This window comes from Lacerta agilis, chromosome 17 (genome assembly GCF_009819535.1).
Source record: "Lacerta agilis isolate rLacAgi1 chromosome 17, rLacAgi1.pri, whole genome shotgun sequence".
Lineage (NCBI taxonomy): Eukaryota > Metazoa > Chordata > Lepidosauria > Squamata > Lacertidae > Lacerta > Lacerta agilis.
The window spans coordinates 13,657,980-13,682,397 of NC_046328.1; the positions used below are offsets into that span (position 1 = coordinate 13,657,980).

At 45.9% G+C, this 24,418-nt stretch overlaps 1 protein-coding gene across 1 annotated transcript in view; it reads right to left on the reverse strand.

Moving 5' to 3' along the window:
- Positions 1–24,418, reverse strand: part of LOC117061679 (immunoglobulin lambda-1 light chain-like) — a 332,518-nt gene that overhangs the window by 253,086 nt on the left and 55,014 nt on the right. The gene's annotated exons all lie outside the window — the stretch shown is intronic.

Consider the following 24,418-nt stretch of genomic DNA (forward strand, 5'->3'; position numbering starts at 1 on the left):
GCCCCAGCAAATACAGGCAATGGCCAGGGATGATGGGAGTTGTAGTTCAGCAACAACCACAGGGCCACAGATTCCCCATACCCACTTTAATTAAAGGAGGTTCTACATCCCAACAATTTCTGGGTATTCCTTAAAAAAGGGGGGGGGATCTCAACAACATTGAAATATGGCAACCCTAGATAGATATTACTCCCACTTTGCAGTGGGAACAGACAAATCTGTCAGTCTCACTTTCTCATTTTTCCATTCAATTCTCTACATTTCCACATTGTTCTGAATTTTTTAATGTCCTTATGAAAATTCATCCGTGAATTTCTCTTTCTTTGCACTTTCCCCTAACATGCAGAATTTTTTTGCAAAGCAATTTCCCCTCACATAATGCAATGTTAATGTTGTGGTCGCAGATATGTGCCATTTTAAAAATGCACACTTTGCCCTAGAAAATGTGTTTTCTTGCAGTTTCTTGCAAGTAGATAAATAGGTACCGCTCCGGCAGGAAGGTAAACGGCGTTTCCGTGCGTTGCTCTGGCTTCGCCAGAAGCGGCTTTGTCATGCTGGCCACATGACGTGGAAAAATTGTCTCCATGACATCGAAAAACCTTTACCTTTAAGCAGATGACTGGATAGTTCAGTTGATTGGAGGTTGCTGCTGATAACACCAAGGTTGCAGGTTTGATCTGCACATTCCTGCATTACAGGGTGTTGAGCTAGATGGTCCTCAGCGTCGCTTCCAACACTACAATCCCATGATTCTATGATCATGGGGAGACAGTAATCTGGACTTGAGTGCAGCAGTAATTCTAGATAGCTTCTACTAAAAGGGTTTTTGCCTCACTTCCCCCATCTGAATGAACAGCTATGCAAGACACCCCTGGATTCCTCACACAGCAGTAATACGTAGCTTCATCTTCTGCCTGGGCTCCTGTGATGGCCAGGGACATTGCGTTTCCTGTCTTGGACCCGGAGAAACGGGCTGGGATGCTGGACGGCCTGGTGCTGGTTTGGTAAAGTATCAGGCGTGGAACCTGCCCTTCTTTCTGCTGGAACCACTGTGAGTAGAGGGCATCCGTGATGGTCCCACTACTGTGTCTGCAAGACAAGGTGGTGGTCTCGCCTTGAGGCACAGTCTCTGAGGACTTCAAGGGCTGTAGCTGCTGGGCACTGGAACCTGGAAGGGAGCGAGGCAGGGGAGAGCTTAGTAAACAGTGACACCAAAAATTTGCAAGCATTGCGTTAGTAGAAGGAAGGGAAACTTCAGGACTTGGGGGGGGGGTGAAGGTGGACCTCAATGCCTCTCTTTTTGCCTACGGAGCTCTTCCCAAACCAGGTCCTGCTCCCCGTCTACCTTGAATACTTTTGCTTGGCTGGAATGTGTTATAGGAGGGTTCACTGGATGGAGAGGGAACCTCTGGTCTTTGCTGTACAAAGCATTCAGAGTTCACACCCACTTTTGCCTCTGGCTTAACCTACCATAGCCATGTGGCCCCTGAAAGGTTCTGCAGAAGGCAATGTGGCCCTCAAGCTGAAAAATGTGCCCCACCCATGCATTAGACAACTCAAGGTTTCTGCGGGGGATCTCTCAGTGTGGAGAGCCAGTGTGGTGTAGTGGTTAAGAGCGGCAGACTCGTTATCTGGTGAACCGGGTTCGTGTCTCCGCTCCTCCACATGCAGCTGCTGGGTGACCTTGGGCTAGTCACACTTCTTTGAAGTCTCTCAGCCCCACTCACCTCACAGAGTGTTTGTTGTGGGGGAGGAAGGGAAAGGAGAATGTTAGCCGCTTTGAGACTCCTTCGGGTAGTGAAAAGCGGGATATCAAATCCAAACTCCTCCTCCTCTTCTTCTTCTTCTTCTTCTTCTTCTTCTTCTTCTCTCCCTTGCATCAGTGCCATGTCCCTCACCTATAGACTCAAGGATGAAAAGGAGAAGAATAGTTTGAAGCATCTTGGGGGGAAGCAGAGATCCTTCCTGAAGCAAAATAGATTCCTCTCAGAACCCCCTTAAACCCACAGATGACAAGGGAGCTTCCTCTTCATGCAAATGTCCTGTCCTTTAACTAATGTCCCTGGAACATAGCAGGGTAACAAAACTACCAGCGGGAAAGCGAATCTGCACCCACTTTCCTGGGAGCCAACGTCAACAAACTCATTCATTCCGATTGGTTTGCAGGAAGGTTAGGTCAGGGGTCAGCAAACTTTTTCAGCAGGGGGCGGGTCCATTGTCCCTCAGACCTGGGGGGGGGGGCGGACTATATTTTGAAAAAAAAAAATGAACGAGTTCCTATCCCCCACAAATAACCAAGGGATGCATTTTAAATAAAAGCACACATTCTACTCATGTAAAAACACAAGGCAGGCCCCACAAACAACCCAGAGATTCATTTTAAATAAAAGGACACATTCTACTCAAGTAAAAACACGCTGATTCCCAGACTGTCCGCGGGCCGGATTTAGAAGACGATTGGGCCGCATCCAGCCCCCGGGCATTAGTTTGGGGACCCCTGGGTTAGGTGATTATATTTCCCCCAGTTGTATTTTATTAAGTTTCAACATTTTCAACATATACAGTGGTACCTCAGGTTACAAACACCTCGAGTTACAAACGCTTCGGGTTACAAACTCCGCTAACCCGGAAGTAGTACCTCGGGTTACGAATTTTGCCCCAGTATGAGAACGGAAATTGTGCGGCAGTGGCAGCGGGAGGCCCCATTAGCGAAAGCGTGCCTCAGGTTAAGAATGGTTTCAGGTTAAGAACGGACCTCCAGAACAAATTAAGTTCGTAACCCGAGGTACCACCACTGTGCAATCAAAACACAATTTCATCTTTTCTGTTATTTTTGTCGCCCTCCCGCCCTGTTTTCCATGGAGTTGTTTCTCCCAGGGAAGCTTTTGCATAGTACAGTGGTTCCCAAATGGCTTGGCTCCCGAACAAATTGACTCCCGAATGCCGCTAACTCAGAAGTAAGTGAGAGACAGTGTGGTGGAGAGCCAGTGTGGTGTAGTGGTTAAGAGCAGTAGACTTGTAATCTGGGGAACCGGGTTCGTGTCTCCACTCCTCCACATGCAGCTGCTGGGTGACCTTGGGCTAGTCACACTTTTCTGAAGTCTCTCAGCCCCACTCACCTCACAGAGTGTTTATTGTGGGGGAGGAAGGGAAAGGAGAATGTTAACCTCTTTGAGACTCCTTCGGGTAGTGATAAAGCGGGATATCAAATCCAAACTCTTCTTCTTCTTCTTCTTCTTCTTCTGGTTTGCGAACGTTTTTTGGAAGCCTGACACGACTTCCCTGGCTTCCAATCGAGTGCAGGAAGCTCCTGCAGCCAATCAGAAGTCACACCTTGGTTTTCAAACGGTTTCAGGAGTCGAACCGACTCCCGGAACGGATTGAGTTCGAGAACCAAGGTACCGCTGTAAATGCATGCAATAGAAAATGATGGCAATGAAATATTCTGCCATTTGCAAGAAAACGGGTAGGGGTTTCAATAGTGCTTCGCAGCAGGAGAAGTGCGACAGATAGAGGCAAGACCCTTTTAAAGCAAGGGTAGTTGAATGGAACAGCTGTGCCTCGTGGTTTGTGCTGATCAAGCTCCTGCTGAATGGGACAGCAGCAGGGCACACTGTGTCTTTCTGATTTGGTGACAACATCGCATGATTGGATCAGGCCAGTGGTTCATCTAGCCCAGTGTTCTCACAGGGACCAGCCAGAGGCTTGTGGGAAGCCTGCAAGCAGGATGTTCCCAACAGCGCTCTCCCTGCTTTGAATTCCCAGTAACTGGTTATTCGGCATCTGTACTAAAATGTATGCCTTTAAACCTTTCTGTACAAAGCAGAAGCTGAAAGATATGGTACCTTTAATGTAGCCTCCCTTTTTTTTCTTAAACAAATGGGTATGGGGCAACATACCTACTGGCTACATGGTGCCAGTGCCACTGCCACTGCCACTGCCACTACATCATATTATTATTATTATTATTATTATTATTATTATTATTCATAATTTTATTATTTATACCCCGCCCATCTGGCTGGGTTTCCCCAGCCACTCTGCTTGCAGCATATATAAAACATACAAAAACATCAAACATCCAAACCTTCCTGGTATGTATGTATGTATGTATGTATGTATGTATGTATGTATGTATTCGTTCATTTATTTATTTATTTCTAATTTTTATTTTTATTTTTATTTTTTATTTATTTACCTACTCACTCACTTACTTACTTACTTACTTACTTACTCATTTATCTGTTTATTACTATCCCTTCAACATTTCTACAGCCACCAGAGGCTCAAGAAAAGTCACACATTTACCTGTAGAGTAGATCTTTTTTGTTATTTGGTTATGCGGAAACCGCAAGGCAGGGGGAGGGGGGCCTGAAAAAGTTCGAGATGCGCTATGTTAAAAGGGAAACCACAGAGTATCTGCACAGGATATCACGCTACAGATGTTCAGGACAAATATGCAGGTGTAGAAGGGGTGACCCAAGGGATTCCAGAACTGAGAGTGCAGTGAAATGTAGATGGACCACCTAGCTAGCCATGCGCACTAGAGGTTTGTGCATGTGAATCGCCAACTACGATGTTGGGGACAAGAAGTTCTAATTTTGTGCCATGATTTCAAAGTGGCCACCTGGTGGGGGAATCAGTGCACCAAGGATCAAAATATGACATTGGGCAATTCAAAAACAGCAGTGCAGAAGCCTTTGGTGTTCCTGGTAGTTAGCAGTGGGGGTTTTTTTCCAGCTGGAGAACAATTCCGGCACCTCTCCGGTGGGCACCATTATGGATAGATAGATGTTTATTCGGCATTTGCGCCCATCACACAATACAAAACAGAACAAACAAACGAGAATCAAATAAAACGACGGCACCGTACAAGCCGCAAATAAGATAACACAACTCACAAGGACCAATATTAACATTTCCGTAAAAACATATCTCAGAGAAATTTTAAAGTTAAAATTTAGGCATCAAGACTAAAATCAGTGTCTAATTTCGTTTATAATTATCAATAATCGGCTAACATCCCATTTCGTCTCTTATACGAAATAACGGCTGTTAAGAATCTCGCAACCTGTAGAGTTATGTAAGGGTCCACATCTTGTAGAACCCAAGCAACTGGTTTATCAGCAATGGACTGAATTATCGGGGCACCATTATGGGCTGGCACTACCCCTGCCTGCTTCTTGCCATTACGTACATCTGAGAAGCCCAAAATGAACATCTCAAGTCAAAACAGAAGCTGACCAGTGTGTGCATGTCTACACTTGTATTCATATCTATGATTCCACCTGCTACTCGCCACTCCTATCCACGACTGGTGAAGCCATGGGGCAGGGACAATTCATATTTCCTTTTCTTCATTCCATCACCCATGTAGCACCAATGGCATACAAGCCCCCTCCCCAACATTTCTCCAATGAAAATAGGGGTCTCCCATTCCATGATGATCATTTTTACTATTTATACCCTACACATCTATTTGGGTTGCCGCAGACACTCTGGGCAGCTTCAAACATATATAAAAACATTTTTAAAAAAGCTTTCCCTATACAGGATTGCCTTCAGATGGCTTGGGGGTCAGGTAATAACTCCATACCCTCCAACAGTGGTATAGGAAGGGGTGTGTGGTGGGTGTGGACCGCCCCGGGTGTGGGGGGGGGGGTGACAAAATGGCAAAAATCTGAGTTTTTAAAATAAAATTTTAAAAAAATGGGCTCATGAGACTTTTTAGTTCAGTCAACAAATGCAACAAAACGCGGCTGGCACTGGGTGCCACACAGTGTGCCCTGCCCTGGCTCACCCCGCCCCCATAGGCGGGTCACTCCACCCCCAGGTGCAGGGCATGTGTGCCACCCCGGGCACCCGAACGGCTAGCTACGCCGTTGCCCTCCAACATATCTCCAATAAAAATAGGGGCATACAGTCATACCTCATGTTACATTTGCTTAACGTTACGTTTTTTCAGGTTGCGTCCCACGGCGACCCAGAAGTACCGGAAAGGGTTACTTCCGGGTTTCGCCGCTCGTGCATGCGCAGTAGTGCTAAATCGCACAAGCGCCAAATCGCACCGCGCACCTGCGCAGGTACAGCGCTTCAGGTTGCAGGCTTTTCGTGTTGCGAACGGGCCTCCGCAACGGATCCCGTTCGCAACCAGAGGTACCACTGTACTAGGAAAAGTGGGAAATTCCAGGATCAAATCAGAAACCGGCATGGCTTCTCTAAATCAGGGATCCCCCTGGAAAATAGGGGCACTTTGGAGGGTCTGCAGTGGGCTTTAAGCTTTCCAGCCAGGCCTCTACCCTCCCTGCTTTAGACCACCCTGGTTTAGATCATCCTCTGCAAAAGAAAAGCTGGGAGAGTTGCAATTTTCCTGCAGCCTCTTCCACTTCTCCTTTTTCTTAAGCATGTTCAGGATATTCAGGAAGATGAATTCTGAGTCAAAGTTGTCTGTACTTTTAAAGACTTTTCTTTCTATCTTGTCCTTTTATACTGCTCCATTTGCGTGTTCAATTTCTCGGAACTGAAATAACACATCTTTTTTTCTTTAAAAGTAACTATTTTATTTATAACAAAAAAGGAGAACGCACAGACAACATAGTTGCAGTTGTCCTATAGCAATATATTTCCACAACGTAGCAATAAGAGGAAGCGAAAGAAGAACGAGAGAAACTGTTTTTTTTTTTAAATTTCCTCTTCAATCATATTCTTTTAAGAAATACACCAAGAAATAACAGATATGTATTTTTCTACATTTATCAAGATATATAGATGAATATACACATCGATAGACATCTATAAAGATACATAGGTAGGTATATATCTAGCTATATATACACACAGACACAAGCAAACCCACCCACCCCAGTGTGTGTGTGTGTGTGTGTGTGTGTGTGTGTGTCTGTGTCTGTGTCTGTGTCTGTGTCTGTGTCTGTGTCTGTGTCTGTCTGTGTGGTCCAGGCAATTTCTGCTCCATAATTCATTTTTAAAATCCTGTATTTCCATAATTGTATGTATCACACAGGTTATTCTTTTATATATTTTTTGTCACATGCACTTATAGGAAATTTCCCAAATTTTACTATAATTTTTATCCATATCCCAGGAGCTGCTAAAAGACAAGCGGCCGTCTCTGCATCCTCAGGTACAATCAGATCCAAGCAAAAACACAAAGCTTTTCGTAAGCTGGGGGAGGAGGGGACACACCTTTAAAATATTTCCTATTTCTGCAATTGTAAGTCAGCAAGCCTTAATCGAAAGTGCAAAATCCGTTCTGAGGAAGTTCTTCTCCCACTTCTGTGTACGGTTGTATCACGAACGTGGCCGGCTGTTCCGTGGTCCCGTACGACAAGCAATAGTACACAGCCTCATCTTCTGCTTGAAGGTTGGAGATGGTTAAGGTGGCAGAATTGGATGGCGCGTCAAAGGAACCGGAGAATCGCTCTGGGATTCCAGAGGATCTGCTGCTGAAGCCAAATATCAGTGGCTTGGGGGCGCTGCCGGGCTTCTGCTGATACCAGGAGACAGCGTAGCTCGCAATGTTTCCACTGCTCCTGGCGCAGGAGATGTTGATGGTTTCTCCAGGGGATGCTGATAACAGCAGTGGCTGAGTCAGCACGAAATGGGCAAAAGCCCCTGAAAGAAAGCATAGGCACCATGCAGATTTTCATTTCAAGCTAAGGCAAAGGGGTAGAAAGCCAAGGGGAAAGAAGAAGGCCTTGATCGGGGTTTCCCAAACTTGGGTCTCCAGCTGTTTTTGGACTACAGTTCCCATCATCCCTGGCCGCAGGTCCTGCAAGCTAGGGATGATGGGAGTTGTGGTCCAAAAACAGCTGGAGACCCATGTGTGGGAAACACTGGTCTAGATAATGGATGGGGAACCTTGTGGCCCTCTAGATGTTGCTGGACTCTCATCAGTATGGTCAGTGGTCAGAAATGATGGACTAGGCACTCTCGGACCTAGAGCAGGGATAGGGAACTGGTGGCCATCCAGAAGCTGCTGGACTGCAACTCCCATCATCCCTTGTTATTGACCATGCTGGCTGGGGCTTATGGGAGCTGAGGTCCAGCAACATTTGGAGTGCCACAGGTTCCCCCCCCCCACTGCTATAGGACCTAGGCCAGTGTTTCTCAGACTTGGGTCTCCAGCTGTTTTTGGACTACAACTCCCATCATCCCTAGCTAGCAAGACCAGTGGTCAGGGATGATGGGAATTGTAGTCCAAAAGCAGCTGGAGGCCCAAGTCTGGGGAACACTGGCCTAGGGGAAGAGCCACTTCTCAGAGCTGCTCCGTGGGAGATAGAAAGGTTATATACAGAAAAAAGATTACATTAAGAAATCAGTTTACCTTTACCTGTGCAGTGAGTGAAGAGGATCAGAAGGAGAGGAGCCCATGCCATGATTGGGAAATGGGGAGAAAACTGGCTTCTTGAAATAAGGGCTTCTCTGAAAACAAAATTCTCCTCTCCGCTCTTAAGGCAGCAAAGAGCAAAATTCAAATACATGCAAATAGACTTCCTATTCTTCGGCTGTTGCTTAAGCATCGTTGCTCACTTGTGGGCTTAAACCAATAGCTTTCCTGATTTCATCTCAAACAGAAATATTCTCAGCTTTGGGTTCTTCCAATTGCTCGTTGGTTTCTAACGAAACTTTTTCAAGCATGGATCGATGGGAACAAAGGCAAAAACTTTTATAAAAGTATGCTATCCTCTTGCAAAGGATAGTGTAGTAGAGCAACATTTTTTTATAATATTAATAATCAGGGGCATAGCTAGGTAAATTGGTACCCGGGGGCAAAAAAAAATGTCACAACCCCCCCCCCCAAAGGCATGGGAAGGTCAGGTGATACCCGGTGCGAAAAATTTCTTGTCAACCCCCCCCCCATTGACACCCCCTCCCGCAAAAATGGTTTTACATTATTTCATATTTTCTTACAAAGGAATAATAACAAGTAATAATAATAATAAACTTTTATTTATATCCCGCCCTCCCCTGCCAAAGTCGGGCTCAGGGTGGCTAACACCAGATACATAACATTGGTATAAAATCAAACAATAATTAAATTACCTCCTAAAAACCTCTCAAAGTCTAATTAGATGCTTTCCACAGGGTTAGGGTTGGGAACAGTAAGTGTTCTCTGAACTGAAATTTCAGCCTTCACGACATAGGAAAACAGCCAAGTGAACAGCTATTTTGGTGGAGGAGGGTCAAGATATTAACCGATATGCATGAAATTTCACATATAGCTATATAATCCCTAGTATAGTAAGATAAGACCTTCGGAGCAGGCATTTAAAAAAAAAAATCAAAAAAGAATTTCTTGCTAATTTGTCACCCCCTCCATTATGGAACCCGGGGCGGCCCGCCCCCCCTTGCCCCCCTTGCTACGCCCCTGATAATAATAAAACACTCTTCAAAAGCAGTGCAGAACAACCATCAAATCACTAGTCATTCAGGAAGGCATTAGACAGCTGCATGGCCTTTCCTCAGAGTTGCCTGTTGGTGCCCGCAAGACAGCAAGAGGATTTTGTCTCAGTTCCCCATAGAGATGGATCACAGTGGTGCGCGCTTGGCCTGCCGTCCCATGTACTGCAGTAATAATCGGCCTCATCTTCGGCTTGAACTCCTGTGATCACTAGATTCCAGAGGTTCTTGGAGGAATCAGGGGAGACACTGAATCTCTCTGGGACCCCAGAGCCCCTGCCCTGGTCACTACTGGTGTAATACTGATAGAGAAAGCGTGGGGTACCCGTTTTCTGCTGATACCATCGCACCCTCTCGCTGCTGATTTTTAAATCGCTGCTCACGGCACACGGGAGCTTCACTGTCGATCCCGGGGATACGGACAACGAGGCTGGTTGAGTCATGATGATAACCTGAGACTCTGAACCTGCAAGAAAATAATAGGGAATGTTACTGAGCACTGGAGATGGACTCATCGGTCACTTTTATTTCCGCCTTTCTTTTCTTAAATTCAGATCTCCACATTTCCACAGCAATTTCATATTTAAGAAAAGATATTGTAAAAACAATTAGCTGTTGGTATATATATATTTGCAAAAATTCAATTCACTACCATTTTAATTTCTCTCAATATGAACATTTTTGTACATGGTTTTGCCTAATATGCACAAATACATGATGCATTTTTCCATGTTATTTTTGTCAATATTTTGGTATACAGTTCTCCCAAATATATGCAGCTTGGTACATGTGTTCTTTGGCTGCGGAACTGCATTGCACAAATCAGAGAAACGTTCCTTTCAAAGGATAGCTGTCTATCGGTTTGAGAAGTGTCCGTTAGGAAGTTGATCATTATAAAACAAACAAAACTAAATTTCTCTCCTTTTCCCACCTGACCACCTGAGTGAGAACTGATACAACTCTTCTCTGTCTCACTGATGTAGCCTCACCTGAGAGAAGTGTCTCCAGGAACAAAACCACAGGAACCCAGAACATTGCAGCAAGGACGCCCATGACTTGCTTCTCATCCTGCTATCCCCATCATCTCTTCTCTTATATCTCTCCCTTGAAGGCAAATTCCTGGACCTGTATGCAAATATCTCAAGCTGCTTTCGGCTTTCCCTGTCACAAGGACTGTGTGAAGTCCAAGAATGCCATCAAGCTCATGAACTATCAGGCGGCAGAGGAACCAGCCCCCATGGCAGGTTGCCAGAAACGGATAAGACAAGGAAAATTCCTTACCATTTGCTTTTTATTCAATATTTACAGAGACAGGGACTGCAGTCTCTTGGAATAATGGTGTTGCCCCAAGTAAATCTCCCTTCTCCTTCTTCATTCATCATCTCCTCTACGGGTGCCGCTAAGTGTCCTCTGTCTTTGAGCTCTTTGCTCTCCTACTTTTAAGGCTCGCCGGGTTCTGGGAGATGGTGGGTCTGGAATGCTTTCTAGTGATAATGTGTCAGCCAGCTGCTCTGGCTCTGCTTCCCCCTCCTCTTCCAACTTTCCCCCTCATCTTCCTCTGAGCTGTGACCTCCCTCAAACCCCTGCTGTAATTCTAAACTGTCTTCTTCTTCTTCTCTGGAAGGGTTAGGCTGGGGAGGCGGTCTCCACCATTCCTCCATTGCTCAGTCCCTGACATGAACTGGTCTTAGGGTAGACAGAGCACTGCTATGCTCTTCCTCCACAGCAACACCAATGCTTCTGAGTGACATTTGCAGGAAGCCATCAGCAACCTCCATAATACTACCAGAGGAAGATCCCTCCATTTGTTTTAGTGCTGCTGCTGCTGTACCTTTCACAGCAAGCTTGTGGCAGGTGAAGTCAGACATGGAGATACACAGATAGAAAATGATATAACTGCATGCTGTTGGAGGCATGGGGCAAAACCATCTATAAAAGTTTGCATCTACCTGGAAGCAACCGACTTTGGCTGTTAAAATATTTTCCTTGCTTCCCAAGGACATGAGGCTGGGCAGGAATTTTAGAAGATACATTATGTCAAGGGATATGTTCCTCCATCCAAGATGCAACCCAAGTTGTAACTGAAGCTTCTTTTGTAAATTAGGGCACCAAGTGAGCCTGAAGGGCTCTTCCACATAATCTATGAAGCAAATCTTGATTTGCTTGCAGGATGCATATGATGAGGTTAGACAATGCCCAGCCAGCCCTCACCTGCTTGGCTTCCTACTTCCATCCAGCCCAGGTGGTGGTGGTGATTCTGAGTGCAGACGTGATGAAGGGCTGGGTTGGGAGGTCCAGGGTCCTGCTCTGCAGGAGGGGGGGACTTCAAATGTTAGACTTCACAGCAACTGCAGGTACAAAGCCTATTTTTGAATGCCACCCCAATCTCCATGTGGTGGGAGGATCGGGGGATTCCAGGCGTTTCCCAGCGTTCATCTTTCCTTTCTGAACGAGGCCCATTGTAGATTGTAGGGTCTTTATGATATATGGTTTATTTACAGACATATACAACCTGAGCCTATGATGATGATGATGATGATGATGATGAGGGTGATGCTCAGTAAATAATAATAATATTATTATAATATGCTCGATGAAGATCGACCTAGCAATCAGCATGTGGCATTTCTGCTATAGCTCACCATTCCTAAAGCAGACTTCCTTTTTTTATAAGGAATTTATTAAATTTTAACAATAAAACACACACACAATACAAAATACAACAAAACAACAACAAAAAACGGAAAAAACTACAAAACTACAAAAAATACATACATCTTAACCAACTAACACTAATCTTACTATCCTTATCTTATTCATCACATTATTTGGGGACCTCCTCACATCCTCTCTTCTGCGTTCATTTCTAATCTTCTTTAGTAACTTTGTAACATTGTAAAATCCTCGTTCTCATCTAATCTTAATCTTTATAACCAATAATCATAACTCTAATCTTAATCCTAATAAAAATAAACATAACATTTCTAACTACTTCTTCTATCCTATTTCAAACTAACTTCTGGCATTACTGTAGCCTTAAATGTCCTCTGATTTCAAATTCAAATGTCTATCTTTTCACATCGTTTCAAATAATCTTTAAATTTCTTCCAATCCTCCTGCACCGTTTCTTCCCTCCTAAAGCAGACTTCCATCTGGCAATGATATGAAGTGAAGTCTTGATCCACAAGGAAGCGCTGACATGAGGGTGTGATGGGTTGGCAGGTCCATAGTCCTGCTGGGACCCATGAAAAGTTGTCAGGTGGGGAATGTGACTCTTGGGCTGATGCCTGTCAACATACCCTCCAACATTTCTTCAATGAAAATCGGGATGTCCTATCCCATGATAATTATTTAACTATTTATACCCTGCCCATTTGACTGCATTGCCACTCGGCTGGCTTCCAACATAAATAAAAGCATAATAAAACATGAAACATGAAAAACTTTCCAATACATGGCTGCCTTCTGATGGTTTGGGAGTCAAATAACTCCATACTCACCAAAGTTTCTCCGGTGAAAATTGGGACATGCTAAGTAAAAGTGGGAGATTAAGGGAACAAATCAGAAACCAGGAGGGCTTTTGTAGATTCAGGACTGGCCCTGGAAAATAGGGACACTTGGAGGGTCTGTCCTGATACACAAAGAACTTGTTTTGGATCTGTTCACTCTCTGTTTGTGCCAGGCAGTGGCAGGATCTGTGTGGATTAGGCTGCCTGTATGGCCGATCAGGGCCAGCTAAAGGAAATCTACCCATGACTTGAAAAGCGGCTGCAAGAACAAAGCATAGGAAGTCCTTTTTAAGCATTCACATCTCACTGCTCTTTGGTGGAAGAGGAAAGGTTTTTGTCACACTTCCCCATCAGTTTGTATCACTGTGGTATGAGTTACCAGATCACCTGCCACAGTAATAAACTGCCTCGTCTCCAGCCTGGACATTGGTTATGGCTAAATTGCCAATGTTCCCAGAGCGAGAAGCGGTGAATCGATCCGGGATCCCTTCTCCCCTACTGCTACCATCATACTGCACAAAGCGAGGGGCCTGTCTTGGTCTCTGTTGATACCAATGAATGTAGTTGCTGCCGCGGTCACTGGAAGTACAGGAGAGTTTGACCATTTGTCCCAAGGTCACTGACTGAGAGGTAGGCTGAGCCGGATCTGACTGTGAAGAGACACCTTTTCAGGGGGAAGCAACAACAGAAAAAAACAAAGATGAGGACCTAGATTCATTTTCAGTATTCTCAAATACTCACAAAGCACTGTGTTTGTAGGATGGATCCAAGTATCTTTGGCTTGGCCTCTTTAACAAGAGATCACCTCCACAGCCTTACCTGAGCAGTAAACGAAAATAGCAAGGATGAATTGAGGGAGGGCCATGGTGAGCTCTCCAGGGAAGTTTGCCATTTTGAAGGGATCTTGCCCTCTCCTCTCTTAAATCTCCCAGATCTGAAGGCTTTCCCCTTCATGCAAATGTGTTCTGTGGATATCCAATCACCACTCCTAGAAGTTCAGGTTTTGTGGGACATTCAAACAGAGGAGAATAGGACAGATTTTTTAAAAAAAAATGAAAAAAGGAGTGGGTTGGTGACAGGAGTGAGCCAGCAGTAAATCACCTGTCAGGAAAGATGAAAAATGTTGCTTAGTTACAAAAAGGTAGAGGTTTCTAAGCTATTGGTAAGGAAAAAAATGCTCATTTCAGAATCTGTTCTGGTATGGCGGATGGGAAGAGTCTTGTTGGGCAAGGCATCTGTCAATGGTAGGAGGGACCAGAAGAAAAGTGGGTGGAGCAATGGCTCTAAATTTTACTTCTGTCTACTGCAGAAATGTATTCACACCCCTCTTTCTACCCTCCTTCCAGACAAGCAAAAGGCATTATCAAAGTTTAGGAACATCTTGGAAAAAGGCCCAAATGTATCTGCCCATTGGCCATGCTGACTGGGGCTGATGGGGGTCCTACCATTTCTGAAAGGCCACCCTTTCCCCACACCTGCTGTATTAAGGTTCACATCACTGTGTTGCAGAACATATTGGGACAGAGAACATTTCCAATGATACACTCTCTGCTGCCTGCTTCTGAGGAGCAGAGATTGTGAACAAAAGGCACTCGGTCTGCAGCAGGGAAAAGATCCAAGGGAAATTCCCAAGCGGTAGGGATGGTGAGAGCCACTTCCGACTGTCCGGCAAAGCATGATTTGGGAAATCGCATCTCTGCCATCGCGGGCGCCGCCTTGCCTCCGCAATTGACAGGGATGGGGGCTGCACAAACTAAATTCTGACATCACACACGAATGTCTCAGGTGTGCTGGCATGTTGTGTGCATGCCCTGCGGCTTCCACAAGTGATACAAGCATGCCCCACGGTGTGTACGCACATCTACTGGGTTTTTTTTGTGGGGCCTGGCCCCTTCCTTGACAATATATTTTGCCCCTCTCAGGTTGACGCACCTGTCTGTAATATTTCGCATTTCCTAAAAAGGAACTACATGGATAGAAACTCACAAGCCTTTCCAAAACAGCCACTTTGAACCATAAGGAAGGGCACAGTTCAGTTCCCCCTGCTTCTTTCCCCCAGGGAAAACCTGCGGTTTACTGCTGAATGGCAGCAAACGACAATCGGATTCTCCACAGATTGCGAGTTGTTCCGTTTTCGGGTTGAACAGCAGGTTTTCCAGGGGAAAGAAGCGGGGCAAAGGCAGAACCTGCCAAACTCATGCCCAGAAAAAAACAAAATAAAAAATAAAAAAATCCTTCCAGAAAGCATGGGCAAAGCATAGAAGTACTTGGACCTGCCCTTTCCAGGAATGGGACAAGAAGAAATGTGGACAAGTCCTATGAATCTGCGGAAGCCTGGCACTCTGGGTGTGGACGGGATGGAGTGGTGGGCTGGGAGGTCCAGGATCCTGCTTTGCAGGCAGAGGGGGGGGGGACTTCAAATGTGTTCTTTCTCTCTTACATGTTCTAGGCAGAAGAAGTTGAACTTTACAGCAACTGCAGGCACAATGCCTATTTTTGAACACCATGCCAATCTCCAAGTGGTGGGAGATTCCAGGGGTTCCAGGCGTCTCCCAGTGTTCGTCTTTCCTTTGGGAATGAGGCCCATTGGAGATTGTGGAGTCTTCATGGTTTATTTACACATCTATACAACCTGAGCCAATAATAATAATAATAATAATAATAATAATAATAATAATAATCAGTAAATAACAATATTGTAATGTGCTCAATGAAGACTGACGTAGCAATCAGTTGGAGGCATTTCTGCTATAGTTCCCAATCCCTAAAGCAGACTTCCATCTGAAAATGAAATGAAGTTTGAAGCCAGACTTTCCAAAAGCAGCTCTTTGATCCACAAGGAAGCGCTGACCTGATGGTGTGGGGGGTTTGGCAGGTCCAAGGTCCAGCTGTGAGGAAGGAGGTGGGACTTCAGAGTTTTCTGTCTCTTTTGGTTCCATCCAGAGTAGGATGGACTTGACAACAGATGTAGAAACAGATTACATGAGGTTGCTTTTCAATATTCACATCTCACTGCCCTTTGGTGGAAGAGGAAAGGTTTTTGTCTCAGTTCCCCATCCATTTGTATCACTGTGGAACGCATTAGCACTGCTATACCATCTGCAACAGTAATAAACAGCCTCATCTTCAGCCTGGACATTGTTGATGGTTAAATAGCCATTGTTCCCAGAGCGAGAAGCGGTGAATCGATCTGGGATCCCTTCTCCCCTGCTGCTACCCTCATACTGCACAAAGCGAGGGGCCTGCCCTGATCTCTGTTGATACCAGCGAACGTAGGAGCCAGTATCACTAGTTGTACAGGAGAGTTTAACCGTTTGACCCAGCGCCACAGACTCGGAGGCAGGCTGAGTGCAAATTGACTGGCAGGTGACACCTGTTTTAAAACAAATTGAGAAAAAGGAACATAGTCAGTGTTCCCAAATAAGGAAATATGATCGATGCAGTTAGCTTTTGGTTGGTCAATGGAACATGAGATCTTCTCCACAGCTTTACCTGAGCAGTAAATAAAAAGAGCAAGGAGACAGAGGAATGAAGACATGATCTCTCGAGAGCTCTCCAGAGGAGTTTGAACTTCTGAAGGAAACTTCCTCACTCCTCTCTTAAATCCTCCAGAGCTGAAGAGCTGCCCCTTCATGCAAATATCTTCCGTGATCAACTATTGCCTCTATTTGGATTTGGAAATCTTGCAGAGGATTATGGGACATTCAGTCAAAGGGCCTAAGGGCAAATTTGCGTAAAGGAGATTTCTCAAAGCAGCAGGACTGGCCCTTAGTTCATTCAGGGTGTGATGAGACAGCCAGGAAGGAACTGTTTGCCTTAAGACGTCCATCAGGAAGGGTCCTGGGAACAGGGGCGTAGCAAGGGGTTGGGGGCGGCCCGCCCCGGGCACCACCCTGCTAGGGGTGACACTTTGGGCAGTGGCCCCCCCGCCGGGCTTTTTTTTTTTTTTAAGGCTATTTTTGGTGCTGCCGGGGTGGAGCCGAAATTAACCCCTGCCCTCCAGTGGCTTTTTGCGCCGCTGGCTGGCTTGCGGAGCCGGGGCAAGGAGAGGGGCGGGCCAGCGAGGAGGGGTGACACCCCTCTTCGCTGACCTGCCCCTCTCCCTGCCCCGTCTTGCGCTCCCCCGAGGGGGCCAGGGTGGCGGCTTCGGGAGTCTCTGCGGGCTGCAGAGACTCCCAAAGCCGCTGCCTGGCACCCCTTTGTGCTACAGCGGCGGCTTCAGGAGTCTCTGCAGTCCGCAGAGACTCCCGAAGCCCCCGCCTAGCATCCCCCGGGGCGGGGCGTCACCGGGTGTGCGTGCGTCATGACGTCATGATGCACACACATGCCGCGATGCCCCACCCCCGGGGTGCCTCTTGGCTTTCTGCCACGGGCAGCCAAGGGGCTAGGAACGCCCCTGCCTGGGAACACTGCTTTTTATAGAGTGGAAGATCTCACTTGGGACCATTCCTAACATGGGCTGCATAGACAGAGGACTATGTAGGAATGAAAAAAACTCATAATTCCTAGAACGTCTTAGAAATTTCAGTCTGTATTTGTATATTAATTTATTATGTTTTATTGTTAGATTGTGATTTTTTCCCCTTCATTGTCTTGTCTTGTCTCTTTGTAACCTGATTTGAGGTTTTTTTTAAATACAATCAAGTGGTATAGAGATACTATGAAATGAATCAGTCTTAGAGACCCTTATTAAGGGATAGAACACCCATTCATCAGGGATGAACAAACCAAGCTGGACACTCTGGGCAGCCTAGTCTGTGTCCTCCTGCACAGAAAGTGGCCAATTGGTCCACATGCTCTTTGAATGCTTCTATTGTGCTTGCTGGCAGGGGCTGATGGGAGTTTGAGTCCATCAATTTCTGAAAGGCCAGAGTTTCCCTACCCCCCGCTGTACAAAACTATGAAGCATTGAATTGTTGCATAATCTTGGTGAAGAAAACATTCGTTCTCAGTATTTCAAAAGGCACAGTCTCTGCTGCCACCTTCTGACAGATGAGGAGCAACTCCGAAGTACCCCGACCCGTTGGGGGAAGGGGGGGGAGTTATTCCGCTTTGCAAAGCCATGCAGGTCATCCTCTCGCCTTTCTGCCGGCCTCCTCCAGACAGGGCCAGGGGCAACAGTGTCGCAAATGGCACCCTCCCGTCATGATGGCACCTGGGGTGGCCCATCCTCTCTGCCCCCCTCCATACGTCACTGTGTAGAAATACTGTTTGTAATGAAGTGAGAGCAGTAGTTTACTTGCTCGAATTAACAAATAAGAAAGCTGGATGGATCAATGTTCCTATGTTCTAATTAAGAATGTTCCTGGGGTGTTTTGAGCCCATGTTGCTATAAAAGTACATACCGGTACTCCCAACTCTGTATTTCTCAGATTGTTCTCAAACAGGCTGAACACAGCTCCAGAAGTTGACAACGTTGTGCAGTCGCCAATGACCCTGGGCATCCCATTTGTGAGCAGGCAGTGCCAGAACTGGCATGTTGGAGTGCCCACTGGTTGTGTGACACAACTGGTAGCTGTTCCTATGTGGAACATGTCCTGGCACATACTAGCCATGTATGCTAATGGGAAGCAATAGTGAAGGCTACACTATAACTCAAAACTACAATATACCAGTAATAGACGTATATTTTAAATGAATGTTAGCAACTGAGTCTGCTTTGTCATTTCTCACTCATTTAATTCTTTATAAAAGTGTGTGCGCACACATATCACAAACACACGCACAGGATGGTGTAGAGCTGTGGTTCCCAACGTGGGGCACAAGTCCCACAAGGGGGGAAATTTGATTTTTAAGAGGGGCAATTTGAGAATGAGTTATTAACAGTGGATGGCCTTTTCGGCTTCCTCCACATGAATTGGAGTTGACTTTTGTAATTATAAGAATTATATGTCACAGGGCTGGGGGGGGGGTCAGGATTTTAGAGATACTTCGGTTGGGCATGGCCAAAAAAAGATTGGGAACCGCTGGTGTAGAGCAACATAAAAAAAAAAAACTTTCAGAATTATACAGAATGATCTTTAAAATTACTGGCCACTCAATAAAAAATCAAACGCCATAGGCATGTCCTTAGAGACAGCGACATGCATGACCCTGTGAGATAGCGAGAGGTTTTTTGTCTCAGTTCCTCATTGAGATGTATCACAGTGAAACATGTTGTGCCTGTTATCCCATGTAAGGCAGTGGTAATCAGCTTCATCTTCAGCTTGAACTCCTGCAATCACTAAATTCCAGAGATTCTTGGAGGCATCAGCAGAGACACTGAATCTCTCGGGAACCCCGGAGCCCCTGTCCTGCTCACTACTGCTGCGGTAGTGGTAGAGAAATCGGGGGACCCCACCCGATTTCTGCTGGAACCATCGCACCCGATCACTGCTTATTTTGTAATCGCTGCTCAGAGCACATGGGAGATTCACTGTCGATCCCAGGGATGCAGACATCGAGGTTGGTTGAGTCACCACAACTTGAGACTCCGTACCTGTGGGGAGATCATAGGCGATGCTACCAACCACCATTCCTTTCATAAATCCAGTTTCTCCACAATTCCACAGAAATTAGCTATTTTTATTTATTTTATTTTTTTTAAAAAAAAAACCTTCTAAAAATTCACCACCATTTTAATTTTTCTCCATATGCACGTTATTGTACATAGTTTTGTCTAATGAACACATATCTGTGCCTTTTATGCACTAATGATATGGTGCATTTTTCACATTATTTTTGTCAGAAAACTGTGCCTTTCAAAGGTAGCTGTGTTAAGAGTTCATGGTATCAGTTCAAGAAGTGTGAAATAGGTCGTTCATCATTAAAAAGCCGTCAACACTAAATTTCTTCCCCTTTCCCTACCTGACCACCTGAATGAGAATGAATACAACACTATTCTGTCTCACTGATGTACCCTCACCTGAGAGAAGTGTCTCCAGGAACATTACCACAGGAACCCAGAACATTGCAGCAAGGACACCCATGACTGATTTTTCTTCCTTCCCATCTTCCCATCTCCTGTCTTATATCTCTCACTTGGAGGCAAGTTCCTTGGCCTGTATGCAAATGTCTCTCACTGCTATTGGCTCTCCTTATCACAAAGACTGTGTGAAGTCCCAGGATGCCATCAGCTCAATATCTGGTCTTTGGGAAGACAGAACTCCACTGTGTTCTGCTTCCACCATCAGAGGCAGTTATGCTGCAGAAGAGCATTTACTGGAAGACACAGGAGGGGAGAGGGCTCTTGTGCTTGGGTCTGGCTTGCTGGTTCCTATAGGCTGCTGGTTGACCCCTTTGAGGGCAGGATGATGGAGTAGATGGGCCGTTGGTATCATCCAGCAGGTTCTTCTTCCATTCTTATAGTGAGAGGGTTTCCCTAGGAAGGGTTACATCCAACTAAGTCCTAATCAGAATAGACCCACTGAAATTGCTGGACATGACTCACACATGCACATTTGGTTGTATCAAACGCTGGACCTACTCAGTGCACACCTATTGAAACATATGAAGATGACTAGCTTCGGCCCATTCATTTGAGTGGCTCTGTTCTGAGTAGGAGCAGCATTGGATGAAATCCATTGACTCCAATCGGTCTACTCTGAAGATGACTTACTTGGGAATAGCCCTCAAAGGTCTGCCCTCTTCAATAGATGGATCCAAGCATGTTGAGTTCTTTGGTGAGTGGGTGTCGTGACCCACATTCTGGGGGTTGTGCAACTGTGCGATGGGGGACTCAGTGATGGAGGGGTGACATTACCTGCCAGGGTTATGGTTCCCCTCCTATTCAGCAAATGGGGCAGCTCCTCAGATATCCTGGTACACTAGCTTCATCTTAGCAGCTCCAAGTGGGGAGAGGGCTGCTATGCTCAGGCCCGGCTTATGGGCCTCACTTTGGGCTTGGCTACTATGAGAACAGGATGCCGGTCTTGATGGACCTTGCATCTTTGCCTCTGGCCACACCCACCAGTGACATGGGACCCCCATTGAAAGCTGCCTGGGGAGGAATGAGACTCTCGAGCTCATACCTGTCAACATACCCTCCAACATTTCTCCAATGAAAATAGGGACGTCCTATCCCAAAATAATAATTTTTGGTTTTTTAAATATTTTTATTAAAGATTTTCTTGATTTATTTTTCCATATAACATTTTTACAAATCGGTTGTTGTTGTTGAGACATTAGGGAGAGAAGGGGGAGAGAGGTGGGTGGGATGGGGAGATGGGTGGGGTAGGGTGACGATGTTTCTGTTTTACTTAATATGTGTAGGGTTTGGTGTCAGCGTTGTCTGTGCAGGTTCTCTGTTGTTCGCTTTTGCTCCTTTAGTGGTGAGAGAGGTCGGGGTTGGTGTGGGGCGTGATTGTTCTTTTGTGGTTGGCTGTGGTGTTCTTTGGTCTCCTGTGTGAGTGGGGTGTGGGGGCATTTTTGGTAAGGTTAGCCATATTGATTTGTATGCTGTCGGTAGATTTTTGTCATTGTCTTGTTGGGCTGCGTGCGTGATGAAGGGGGACCATACCGGGGTGAAGGTGTCTTCTTTCGTTTGTCCCCGTGTCCTGACTGGGTTGCCACTCTGGGTGGCTTCCAACATATATAAAAGCATAATAAAATATTAAACATTTCCTATGCAGGGCTGGCTTCAGATGGCTTGGGGGGGGGAAATAACTCCATACCCTCCAACTTGAACAATGAAGCCTTATTTTCCCAAAGCAGCTCTTTGATCTACAAGGAAGTTCTGACTTGAGGGTGTGCTGGGTTGGCAGATCCAAGGTCCTGCTGTGAGGGAGGGAGCGGGGTTTTAGTGTTTTCTCTCTCTTCTAGTTCCATCCAGAGTAGGATGGACTTGACAACAGTTGAAGACACAGATTATTTGAAGTTCATTTTCAGTATTCACATCTCACTGCTCTTTGGTGGAAGAGGAAAGGTTTTTGTCACACTTCCCCATTGGTTTGTGTCACCGTGGAACGCATTAGCACTGCTATACCATCTGCAACAGTAATAAACAGCCTCGTCTTCAGCCTGGACGTCGGTGATGGTTAAATAGCCAATGTTCCCAGAGCGAGAAGCCGTGAATCGATCCGGGATCCCTTCTCCCCTGCTGCTACCCTCATACTGCACAAAGCGAGGGACCTGCCCTGATCTCTGTTGATACCAGCGAACACGATCCCCAGTATCACCAGTTGTACAGGAGAGTTTAACAGATTGACGTGGCGCCACAGACTCGGAGGCAGGCTGAGTGCAAATGGACTGGCAGGTGACACCTGTTTAAAAACAATTCAGAAAAAGGAACATTTTTAGTGTTGTCGAATAAATAAATATGATAAATGCAATTAGCTCTTGGTTGGCCAATGGAACATGAGATCTTCTCCACAGCTTTACCTGAGCAGTAAATAAAAAGAACAAGGAGACAGAGAAATGAAGACATGGTGGTGAGCTCTCCAGAGGAGTTTGAACTTCTGAAGAAAACTTCCTCACTCCTCTCTTAAATCCCCCAGAGCTGAAGAGCTGCCCCTTCATGCAAATATTTCCTGCGAACATAGATTACCTCTGTTGGCATTTGGAGATCCTGCAGAGCATCATGCGACATTCAGTCCAAGGGCCCAAGGGCAGATTTGCATAGAGATTTCTCAAAGCAGCAGGAATGGCCCTTAGTTCAGCCAGGATGTCATGAGACAGCCATGAAGGAACTCTGTGCCGTAAGACGTCTATCAGGAAGGGTCATGGAAACAATGCTTTTATAAAATGCAACATCTCACTTGGGAGCATTCCTAACATGGGCTGGAGAGTCTGTCCTGGTATTTTAATGTTTTATGTTTTATTGTAAGAGTGTGATTCTTTTTCTTCATTGTCTTGTCTTATCTCTTTGTAACCTGATTTGAGGCTTTTTTTAATACAATCAAGTGGTATAGAGATATTATGAAATGAATCAGTTAAACAAATGATTGAGAAGTTCAAGAGACCCTTATTAAGGGGAAGGACACCCACTCATCAGTGCACAATAAACCGAGCTGCAGACTCTGGGCAGCCCAGTCTATGTCTTCCTACACAGAAAGGGGCTGATTGGTCCACATGCTCCTTGCATGCTTCTATTGTGCTTGCTGGACGCGGGTGGTGATGTGGGTTAAACCACAGAGCCTAGGGCTTGCCGATCAGAAGGTCATTTGCAACTGGACCTAATGGTCAGGGGTCCCTTTACCTTTCATTGTGCTTGCTGACTGGGGCTGATGGCAGCTGGAGTCCTACAACTTCTGAAAGGCCAGAGTTTCAATACCCCCGCTGTACAAAACTACTGAGCTTTAAATTATTACATAATCTTGGTGAAGAAAACATTCATTATTGGTATTTCAAAAGGCACAGTCTCTGCTGCCACCTTCTGATGATTGAGCAGCAGAGATTGGGAGGAAAAGGCACGCAGCCTGCAACAGTGACTAGAACAGTATCCCTGAGACCTGGGTGGGAGAGCAGAAATGATTGACTTTGGGCTCCCAGAATTCAGCAGCACCTTGTGCGATGCTAAAATTTGGCACGTGCCCCCCCCCCCGTCATGCTCCGTTCTACAGAATTGGTAACACGGTGCCCAATTAGGCCAAAATAGTTGAACCGACTCTGAGAGCAGAGTAGAGTTGGTCTCACCCAGCTGGACCCACCTGGGTACTCGGTGCGGTATCAGGACAGACTTGAGGGTCAAGGAGCAAGAGATCAAGTAGCCTATAGAGACTCTCTCTCTCTCTCTCTCTCTCTCTCTCTCTCTCTCTCTCTCTCTCTCTCTCTCTCCCCCTCCCTCCCTCCCTCCCTCCCTCCCTCCCTCCATCCCATTCAACTGCCTAGCAGCCTCCATATTGCCCAGGAGATTGGAACCAAAGAGACAAGAAAATAAGAGTCACTCCATTGTCTGGAGAGGTCATCTTCACATGGAGAACCTGTTTTCAAAGGAGCATAGTGTGGCGTTTGTACAGAGCCCCCCCACACACCGGTCGTTTCACGGACTATTGACCTGTACACCACTACTTTATTCCTCCACTGTCACCAATTTTGTGGGGGGAAATTCCAGGTTCCCCGGTGAAGTATTGAGTCTCAGTCAGGTAGAGATAACAATGAAGATTAGAGTTTATTTCAAACACAAACAAGTTTTAAAATATATTCAAAACGCTGTCACTCTGTTCCCTCTCAGTCTTGTCCCTGTCACTAACTCACTCTGATTCCTCTATGTCCCCCCCCCCCCAAAAAAAAGAACCAACCGAACTACCTGTCAAAACCTCTGGGCTGAGCCTCAAAATCAGGTAGGCTCTGCCCCCGGGCTTTCTTATTGGTCAACATATTTACCCTTTCTCTCCCCCAATACAAACGTATCCCCAAAGAATGGGCAAACGCCACACATAGCGATGGAAGTGTGCAGCTGTATTGAGGCAGCACAAAGTGTACAAAGATTATAGCCCTATCAACTTTGTGTGTCGAAAAAGCACCTCTTTCCCCACACACGCACTGCCACTGCTCTGAGCCAGGCCCACTCT